We start from the raw sequence: 11648 nt of genomic DNA, 5'->3' as shown, positions 1-11648 counted from the left end.
AGAGAGATAGAAGGGGACAGAGAGAGGGAGAGAGAGAGAGAGAGAAAGAGAGGAAAGAGAGAGAGACAGAGACAGAGAGAGTAGGGACATAGAGAGAGAGAGAAAGAGAGAGAAAGAGAGAGAGAGAGACAGAGAGAGGGGGGACAGAGAGAGAGAAAGAGTCACTTGAGCCGGTGTACAAATAGCACTCATCTATGAGTTAATCCTAAGAGAGAGTGACTGAATGCAGCTGCACCCAGATAAGTGTACATGAATACAAATAGAGAGAGAGAAAAGAGAGAGATTAGCTGCGTGCTAAGCCCATCCTCTACAACCTCTACACCTACGACTTCACCCCCGTCCACCCCAGCAACTCCATCGTAAAGTTTGCAGACGACACCACGTGGTGGGCTGCATCTCGGGGGGGGGACGAGGCGGCGTACAGGGATGAGGTAGAGCAGCTGTGCAAGCTGTGCAAGGTTAACAACCTGCTGCTGAACCAGTCAAAGACCCAGGAAATCATCGTGGACTTCAGGAGGAAAAAAATCTGAGGTCCAGCCCCTGCTCATCGACGGAGAGAGCGTGGAGAGAGTCTCAACCCTCCGATTCCTGGGGGTGCACATACAGGATGACCTGTCCTGGAAGAACAACACAGCAGCCATCATCAAGAAGGCACAACAGCGGCTCTTCTTCCTGAGAGTCCTCAGGAAGGACCACAACAAGCAGGAGATACTGGTGGCCTTCTACCGCTGCGCAGTGGAGAGCATCCTCACCTACTGCATCTGCAACTGGTTCTCCAGCTGCACAGCCGCAGAGAGAAATGCGCTACAGAGAGTCGTGAGAACAGCCCAGAAAATCACCGGCGCCCCCCTCCCCTCTCTGGAAGAGCTGTACAACACACGCTGCCTCAGGAAGGCCTCCAAGATCTCCAGAGACCCATCCCACCCTGGGTACGAACACTTTGCCCGGCTGCCCTCAAAAAGGCGGTACAGGACCATGGCCGCAAGGACAAACAGACTGAAGCTCAGCTTCTACCCCCAGGGCCATCCAGGCCCTGAACACAGCAAAGACCTAGGTTCTGGGCCCTGGACAGTCTGGACGGATTGATGGCAGCTGCTGGATTGAAAAATCAGGTGTAGTGCTGAGGCACAAATGTGTACATTTCAAGCCTGCAAACTGTGACACTTTAAATGAATGTGCAATAACACTATGTGCAATATGACAACCCTAGTCGTTTTATCTGTACAGTATAGTATAGTGGAAAGTGTACATAGCCTTTATTTATGTAAACCAGCTCCTTTCCCTTCTTGTTTTTTTTTTTTTTTTTTTTTTTTTCTTTCCTAGCACCAGGGGAGCCACCCCTCCCACATTTCGTTGTTTGGTACCTGTACTATAGCAATGACAATAAAGACCATTCATTCATTCATTCATTCAGATAGACAGACAGACAGACAGACAGAGGGAGAGAGACAGAGAGGGACAGAGGGAGAGAGACAGAGAGGGACAGAGAGAGACTTTAAAGACTTGACCAATGTCAAAAAACTGCTGGGTGAAGTACAACAATGTGCAAACACAGCAGACAGATTTGTTAGCTGTTGTGACAGTAAAAGGACGACCAACAGGATAAAACCACCATAAGACTGTAAATAAGTTGAATCATTTATTCTAGTATACCTTTAATTGTCTGTACACTACTTGTTGTTTTTGTATTTGTTTTTATCTTCACACTTGACTTGCTTTGGCAATGTAAACGTATGTTTCCCATGCCAATAAAGCCCTTTAAATGTAATTGAAATTTAATTGAGAAAGAGACAGAGAGAGAGAGAAAGACAGAGAGAGAGAGAGAGAGAGAGAGAGAGAGAGAGAGAGAGAGAGAGAGAGAGAGAGAGAGAGAGAGAGAGAGAGAGAGACAGAGATACTGAAGTTCCCACTCGAGGGAACATGGGCGCACACTGGCTGCCGCTCCTCTCCTCTCTGACAAATATAACGATTTAAACGCAATTTAGACTACTACAACGTTTGCAGATTACTCCCCAACTTAGACATAAAATGGATCATAACAAATCGGAAATGTGTACAAAGTGTATTACCGAGGTTGGGAGCTTTGTTCATTGTGTTTAGACTTATATATAGATGATTACTGGAAAAGTATAGTGGATAAAATTCATCTAATCCTAGGTGTTACATTGGATAAGGACCCCATGTGTCTATTGTTTAGGTTGCCAGACAAACAACTTAAAAGTATGCATTCCAAAAGACTTCCTGTGTATCCTCACTTTTTGTGCAAGGAAAAATATATTGCTGAAATGGATAGACTGCAAACCTCCTACAAGTACCTCCTAGCTGGATGGCACAAGGTAAGTTTTGATATGAATCCTATGGAATATTTGACATATAGGTCTAAGTGTAAGATTAAGACATTCTATAAGATTTGGTCTCCGTTCTTAGATTATAATTGGTAGCCGACTGGCAGCCATTGTAATGAAAGGTTTGGTGGATTACACTCAGGAAAGACTAATGTGTTACAGATCTGCAATGTATGGGTCACAATATGATTTACTGTGTTGGTGTTTGTGCTGCCGCTGTGTTTAGGACTGTAAGACTTGGATGTTGTCTCCGATGGGGTGATCCCCCCATATTATGGCATTTGTTGTCATTTTCTTTTCTGTTTATTCTGATATGTGACATGGCCTCCATGGCCCCCTGTTTTTTGGGGGTTTTGTTTTGTTTTGTCTTTCTTTTCTTTTGTTTGTGTTTTTGTTTTTTGTTTGTTAGTTTGTTTTTTAAAAAAAAAAGAGAAAAAGAGAAAGAACATTCTCTGTTATTGTTTATGGACAATGTGCTGCATAACGAAGTGCAAAACTAGTTTTCTACTATTACATGGGACAATAACCTCCCCCACGGATACTAGTAGTTGTTGTTATGTCCTGTTGTGTCCATGTCTCTGTGAAATTCAATAAAAGATATTAACCCCAAAAATATATGTAACGATTTAACGTTATTACTTGTGCCTTTTACGTGGCTTTTTCTATTTTACACAGTTTTGCTTTGTTTTGTTCTTTGTTTTCCTTGCGCCTTTTGATTGCTTCCGAGTTGGAATATGAGTTGGATTACGACAGATTTACCTACCTGCTGCCATCTCCTCTCACACCGGCAATTTGCAGGTCAACCTCCCGCTGTCAGCGGGCCACTACCTGGCCACCCCCTTCCTTGTCCAGCGCTGCCACTGTGAGGTATACTCCCGGACAGCCTCTCAGCTGTTCCCGGTGCGGTTAGGCTTAGTTGCCTGGGACCGCTGCCTTCACAGCTAGTTGTCAGCTAGCCAGCCAAACTGCGGCTGGGAGTCCTTGGCTAACGGCTAGCGGCTAGCACGTTGCAGTCATATACATGCTCCCCCTTGCCCATGTCATCCACAGGCTTGGAATGTCATTTCATTGCTATGCGGATGACACACAGCTCTATCTCAGAGTCAATCCCACCTCCTCTGCACCCCTGCCACTATCCACACTAACCACCGGCCTGGAGGAGATAGAGGCGTGGATGATGCTCAACTTCCTACAGCTGAACAGCTCCAAGACTGAAGCCATCCTAGTCGGCACACCACACCAGGTCCGGTCATCCACCATCACCAGCATCACCTTCTCTGGCCAGAACATTCCCCTCTCCACATCAGTCACCAACCTGGGCGTCAAAATGGACCCACATCAAACACCTTTGCAAGACGTCCTTTTACCACCTGAGGAACATCGCCAAACTCCTTCCCACACTCACTCTGGCAGATGCAGAGAAGCTCATCCACGCCTTTGTCTCCTCCAGACTGGACTACTGCAATGCACTCCTGATCGGGATTCCTAGTAACTGCCTCCAGAAACTCCAGTACATCCAGAACAGCGCTGCTAGGATCCTGATGAGGGTGCGCAAATATGATCACATCACCCCCATCCTCAAATCCCTTCACTGGCTCCCCGTCTCCCTCAGAATTGAATTCAAGGTCTCCCTCCTCACCCACCAGTGCATTCACGGAACTGCCCTGCTCCCCCCCTACCTCAAGCAACTCCTCCATACCCCTCAGACCTCCTCACGCACCCTCCGCTCTGCTGTCACCAACCTCCTCAAGACCCCCAGGACCAAGCTCCGCACCATGGGGGATCGGGCTTTCTGCTGGGCTGCTCCCAGGCTGTGGAATGCTCTCCCTGACCACCTAAGGCCACCACAGTCTGTGGATGCTTTTAAACGAGGCCTCAAAACCCACCTTTTTAGGGTTAGGGTTAGAGCCTTTTATTAGCCTTTTTTATTGACATTTTTATTATTTGATTATTTTTCTTTTTCTTCTTGTTTTTAATCTGTAGCACTTAGAGATTTCCTTATGTAAAGTGCATTACAAATGAAGATTATATAATGATTAAAACACTTTGAGCTTTGTAGCAGGAAAGGTGCTATACAAATAAAGGTTATGATGATGATGATGATGATGATGATGATGATGATGATGATGATGATGATGATGATGATGATGGTTCTAGAACCAACCCTGTGCTCATCACACAAACTCCACATGACAGTTGGAAGTTCTCAGAACCTCCATCGCTGCTGCTCCAATCACGTTTAAGGTGCCGACAGTTGATTGGATCAGCAGACAGGATATGCAGATGAGGCTCCTCTGAGGACCTGCGTTAGATCTGCTCAGCTGCTGTCGCCCTGGACCAATCAGCACGCAGGGAATCACCAGGTTTATCAAACACGCCCTAATAAGGTCAACTGGGGAGGAAATGGTGCCTTTGAATGCCGTGGTGGTGACTGTCTGTCACGACGTAAACACACCTAGAGGACTAATGGAGTCATAATAATCTGTAGGTTATTCTAATAAAGCGTTGTGAATGCCATCGCGGCGGTAATGGATGACTCTGGACACGCTTGCCAAGCTGTTGATTGAATAGCGTTCTGAGACGATGATTCTCCGCCCTCTCCCTGTTAACCATTAACATGTAGAGATGACGGATGGACGCATCAATGGCTGGTAAATCATCTACTTAGCTAAAAGCCCGTCCCCTCCCTCTGCCAGGGGACTGTCTCCCAGCCCGTCCCCTCGCTCTGCCAGGAGACTGTCTCCCAGATTAACGGGGTTCTACATCATCACCTCCCGCTGTGCAACGCCCCCCCCCCCCCCCGGACGCGTCGGCGCGTCGTAGCCAACGATCGAAGTGTTGTGTGGTTCTCTAACGACGCGTGATCTGATACACTCTCACACTCTGTCTGTAGTTGGTCCAGTAGGTTTTGATTGATTGATTGATTGAAAACTTTATTAGAAGATTTGCAGAAGTAGGTACATGAAAGTACATATTACATACAAGGTCAACTAACAGGATAAACACCCAAGAAAGCCACTGGCTTATTTCAATTGGGGTCCTTGATTCTCAAATCATCGTTTTTGGGGTCCTTGATGAGGTCTGCAGTTGGTCCAGTAGGTCTGGACAGACACACATAGACAGACAGACGGACAGGCTCGGATGTGTAAAAGCTTGTGAGTAGAGTTTATTAATGACATCACAGTATATACATTAATACTCATTATTATCAAAAAATAAACGTTTGCAAACGATCAATAACTCACACACGTACACGACTGTGATGAGGGGCAAGATCATAACGTTACGACACCTTCACCAGACCCAGACCAGACGCAGATCCAGACCAGACCCAGATCAGGCCAGACCCAGACTAGACCCAGACCAGACCAGACCCAGACCAAACCAGACCAGTCCCAGACCAGACCAGACCAGACCAGTCCCAGACCCAGACCAGACCAGTCCCAGACCCAGACCAGACCCAGACTAGACCCAGACCAGACCAGACCCAGACCCAGACCAAACCAGACCAGACCCAGACCGAACCAGACCCAGACCAGACCAGACCAGACCCAGACCGAACCAGACCCAGACCCAGACCGAACCAGACCCAGACCAGACCCAGAGGAGAGGGGTGGGGAGAGGAGAAGAGGAGGAGAGGAGAGGAGAGAGGGGAGGGGAGAGGAGAGGAGAGGAGAGAGGGGAGAGGAGAGGGGAGAGGAGAGGAGAGGAGAGGGGAGAGAGGAGAGGAGAGGACCATGGGCTAGTAGGTCATAAACGTCATAAACGTCATAAACGTCATGGTGGTGAACAGGTTAAAACAGTAAAACAACTCACCACACCAGAGTGTTCTAGAAGAGTGGTGTGAAAGAAGGCCACCGGAAAATAGTTCCTTTTTACATGATACCAACAGAACATGTTGCCAGGCAACCGGTTGTTAGTCCAATAAGAGATCTACACTCACCGGCCACTTCATTAAGCACACCTTGCTCGTACCCCCTCTTTTTCAGTTGCCTTCAGAACTGCCTTAATTCTTCGTGGCCTAGATTCAACAAGGTGCTGGAAACATTCCTCAGAGATTTTGGTCCATATTGACATTATAACATCACACAGTTGCTGAAGATTTGTGCCAAGAACATATCCTTCACACCACTACACTACCAACACCATTTTCTCCCAGAGAACTGCTGATCGCTGGATATTTTCTCTATTTCTGACCATTCTCAACACTACAGATGGTTGTGCAGGAAAATCCCAGTGGATCAGCACTTTCTGAAATACTAAAACCAGCCTGTGTGGCACTAACAACCATGCCACGTTCAAAGTCACTTGAATCACCTTTCTGTCCCATTCTGAGGCTTGGTTTGAACTTCAGCAGATCGTCTTGACACACGACACGACGCCGGACGGGTGAGGACCGATTTGCAGTGACAATTACCCCGGAGTACAGAGAGAGAGCGGCGGAGCGCCACACCCCCTATACCCTGAACGGACGGACCCCCCACTGCCAACCGCCAACCCCCTTCCAGTGGAGGGGCAACTATGTTATCCTTTTTCTGATAATTTACTTTTACGGCAACGCCGTCCTTCCGAGTGAGCAATGCCCAACTCTACCTTTTAAGTTAGGAATGATTGATTGATTGATTGATTGAGTTTATTCATGGACGAGTAAAAACAGTAATCCAAGGGATGACATGTGAAAGTGTGAACACTTATTTCCAACATGGTCCTTTGATATTAACATACAACAATAACAACAAACAATCTTAAAAAAAAACATTACCCCCCCCTCCCCCAAACAAAAGGATTAGGAACTTCTAGGAATAAAAAGAATAAAAGTAGGCTAAGGATAACATAGTAAAAGAATAAAAGAATAAGACAGTAAAAGAACAAAAAAGAGTAAAAGTTTAAAAAAAAAAATCTGTTCACCTTACTCCAGAGGTAAGCTCTAACCTGTAACCTAGTTTCCGCTTGTTTTATACTAAGTGAGTTTTCAATCAATTTTGTTTTCAATAAATACGGCAATGCGCCTAAAAGTGACCTCCGTCTCCTCTTCTCTGTAGCTCAGTGTGTGTACATTTACTGTATCATCTCTGTAGCTCAGTGTGTGTACATTTACTGTATCAACTCTGTAGCTCAGTGTGTGTACATTTACTCCAGTCAAGTGAGTGTTGCCACAGCACATCAGGAGGGACACACACCAGGGAATTATATGGAACTACAGCATTTGGTCATTACTGCCAGTCGTCTAATTAGATTAGATTTAATTTTAAGGATCCCCATTAGAAGCACACAGATGGAACTCTAGTCTTCCTGGGGTCCTGAACATACAAAATACAAATACAGACATACAGACATAATAAATGTACAACTGTCTAAAGTGTCTATAGCAAAAGACAACAAGTACGAGTACAAGACTACAACTGACAATCGACATACCGATTGTGAGCAATACCGACATGTGGAATAATCAGGTACAATCAATTGTACAGCAGTATTGGGGCGCTTAGGTGGCGTAGTGGATTAAGCGCTGACCATGTACCGCAGGTTCGATTCCAGCCGCGGACATATCCTGCATGTCATCCCTCCTCTCTCTCTCACCCATCCTTCCTGTCATAATCTCTAATGTATCTGTCATTAAAAAGAAAAATATGGGGGCCCCACGGTGGCGCAGCGGTCTAAGCATCAGTCTCTGGTGCAAGCTGCCCACTGGGGACTGGGATCGAAACCCGGTCTCGCCAGACCCGGATATGGCCGGGGCCCACGGGGAGCAGCATATTGGACGGCCGCTCCCGAGGGTGGTATAGGCTATTTCCGGATAAGGATCCGTCGCGCAACACCGCCCCCGTTTGGTGCCGGAATAACAGTGTTGGGCTCGAGGGGCCGGTAAGTCTATCGGCTCTCTCATCTGGGGCCTCATTCATAAAAAAGTACTTGAACGTCATCTTTGACTTTCACGTAAGCACAGTTTTCTAAACGGACGTAAGCATTATTTATAAAACGGGCTGAGATGGTTTAAAGTTGCGTACGTGCTTCCTTCTATAAATACCAACGCAGGTAAAAATGAACGCAGGTGAATGAGGTTTGTATTAACGCCCTGTGATAGAGGCTGAATTATAGCCGCTGAATTAAGACAAGTGCTATAATATAGGGTAGGCGTTCGACAAGTGCTATAATATAGGGTAGGCGTTCGTCTCGAAGCGGGAGAGGGCAGAGAAGGGTGGCTTCTCTGTAAGTTGCGTTTGTAACGTTTGATCATGACAACTAACCAGGCACATGCTTATACCCAGTACTCAAGTTGTAAAAGAAAATCAGGGGAGGTGGTGGATTTTATCATAAGAGGACAATTTTAGCATCCCCTCGCCAGTGACTTCAGTGTCAGTAACTGACTGTCATTGCATGTGTGCGTGCCCCCTCGCACCTTGAAATAGCAGTAATACCACGTTCATTGATAAATGACATAACGTATGGAAAGAGGGGGTTATTTTGACTGTTTTTATTTCAGGGGGGATGCCATCCCCCCTCAACTCGAGTGCTGCTTATACTGTAATAATATAATGGTCTTATTCTTATCAGGTGGTCTTATTCTTATATGGCTGCTCACTCCCAGACACCGGAGAAACTCCAGTATAATTTAGCGCGTGGCCGGGCAAGGTCCGTTGTGGAACGCACTAGGCATGTTGAAGGGGAGATAGACAGCTCCGGAGGAATATAAAGGAAGACTGAAATACAATCATAAACATCAGATCCTTTTAAATCTTGAATTAAACTCATTTTCTCGGCTGATAACAACATCGTTAATTTTATTACGAGCCACTTGCATGAATAACAGTAGGCAGTGCGGCTCACATGCCTGTAATAACTCTGCATAACCAGTAGGTAATGTGCGTAAGCAAGTTGAATACTCGACGTCGAGCTACGATCGTTTCCACGATCAAGTTGACTCACGTTGAAATGTTATAAATCACTACGTTGACGTGGTTTTCTACGTACGACACGGGTAAGATCAACATTTGATCTAAGCACGTTCTATGAATGAGGCCCCTGGGCTGCCGGCCACAGGGTGCGCGTGCGGCCGATCCTACGCAATAGGCGACAGGGGATAATTGGACACTAGGTTGGGTATAATTGGATACTAAATTGGGTGAAAAAGGGATAAAATCAAAAATAAAATTGTTTTAAATATATATATATATATGAGTGGGACTGCCCCACTCAGAAAAAATTACTTAAAAAAAAAAAGACCCAGACCAGACCAGACCCAGCTGAAGTGCGTATGGCGTGTGTGTGTACTGAAGTGTGTGTGTGCTGAAGTGTGTGTGACTAAAGAGCTGAAGTGTGTGTGTGTTTGAGGAGCTGAAGTGTGTCTGTGTTGGTTTCTCCCCTCTAACCATCACGCTCTCTGATTGATGTGTTTGATTAAATGCAGATCGTCTTTTGTGTTTTGCTGCGTAATCATCGGGAGGAAGCACAACCGGTGTTTTACATTTGCATTTATTACAAGGATCAGAATAAAGCATCGCTGTGTCTGAAGCGGACCTGGGTCAGGTTATATCCTGGAGCGTTTCAGACTCCTGGGTCGGGTTATATCCTGGAGCGTTTCAGTGTGGACGTCAAGCTTCTTCAGTTCTGTCGTAATAAACACATGTGGCACATTCAACACACAGATACACATCCAGAGGCAGAGTAGCACACAGAGATGGCTTAGTCACCGCGCGTCTGAGAGGAAGTCCCCTGTCTCTCCTTCTGGGATACCGACACACAGGAAATGGCTCCAGGTGTCTCTGCAGGGGAGGCTGGGCGAGGTAGAAATCGGAGGACGGGCTCGTTGTAATGCGTGGAAGGGATTAGAATGATTAGAATACAGCTGTTTAGCAACATTCCACTGTAAACCAAACAGAGGGTTATAGGACAGGAGAAGCACTTGTATGTTCCATGCTAAATTATATGCATGCAGTATGCCTAGGACGTTTTTATTGTTTTTATTGTTTTTATTGTTTTATTGTTTTACTTGTTTGTATGACGTTTTTATTGTTTTACTTGTTTGTCGTTTTTGATGCGCTTCGTCTTCGCACATCCAAGGATCTGTTTGTCTGCCTGTTCTGTTGTACTGTACGGGAGTGGCTGTCGGTACGGCCCCCTCCCCTCGTGGACCTCTAACACCAGGGACAGCGACGGAAACAAGTCACAGACTTTATCGCTCTATCCCTGACAAATACAAGCAGGATCATTGCTTGTCCTGTCCATGTATTTGTATTTTTGGTCAATAAATCAAATGAAATCCCTCCCCCCATCCCTCGTTCCGTCCTCCGATTGTCCACCTCCACCAGCAGCCGTTGATTTCCTGCATTTCCCTCTGCCCTTCCCGCAGAGGAGCTGGATGACAGCTCCTCCGGTGCGGAGGTGATTAGCCCTTGATGCGGCTGTGGGCTCTGCCAGCCAGTAGGGAGATGTTTGGGGGATCAGAGACAGGGAACTCCTTTCATCTGGGCACATAACCTCCTTTTGGCTTTTGTATTCAGCTGGACAGCTGGTGTCACAGGCAGAGCAGTTACAGCACAGAGGTGAAACGTGCAGAGAGAGAGAGGGGGGGGGGGGGGGGGGGGAGAGAGGGAGAGAGAGAGAGAGAGGGGAGAGGGGGAGAGAGAGAGAGAAAGGCAGGGGGAGAGGGAGAGAGAGAGAGAGAAAGACAGGGGGAGAGGGAGAGAGAGAGAAAGGCAGGGGGAGAGGGAGAGAGAGAGGGAGAGAGAGAGAGAGAAAGACAGGGGGAGAGGGAGGGAGGGAGGGAGGGAGAGAAAGACAGGGGGAAGAGGGGGAGGGAGGGAGTGAGAGAGAAGGAGGGAGGGAGGGAGAGGGGAAAGAGAGACAGTGAGAGGGGGGAGGGATTGGGAGAGAGACAGAGAGAGAGAGAGAGACAGGCAGAGGGGGGGGAAGAGAGAGAGAGAGAGAGAGAGAAAAAGACAGAAACAGATTGATAGAAGGAAACAAAATAAGAGAAACACAACATTGCAGACTCTTCCCAGAGTCCCCAGACAGGCAGGGGTTGACCGGCCGTCCGTCTGTCTGTCTAGGCGCCAGGTTCGTCTCCGCGGACATGCGGCGCATCGTAGGAGCGAGAGAGAGAGAGAGGGGGCGGAGCCAAGCGCCCCCCCCCCGTGCGCGCGCGTCTCCCAGGGAACACGTTAACTTCAACTGACACGTACATGCAGGGAGGGTAACCATGGAAACACAACCGACCGGACAGACGCCGCCAGACTCGACATTCTTCTACTCGTCCTGTCTGTCCTGTCTGAAACCCCCCCCCCCCCAACACCCCCCCTACCC

This window comes from Nansenia antarctica (assembly GCF_963989245.1).
Source record: "Nansenia antarctica genome assembly, chromosome: 3".
Lineage (NCBI taxonomy): Eukaryota > Metazoa > Chordata > Actinopteri > Argentiniformes > Microstomatidae > Nansenia > Nansenia antarctica.
The sequence above is the reverse complement of the archived record's forward strand: the minus strand, read 5'-3'. Positions refer to the sequence as shown.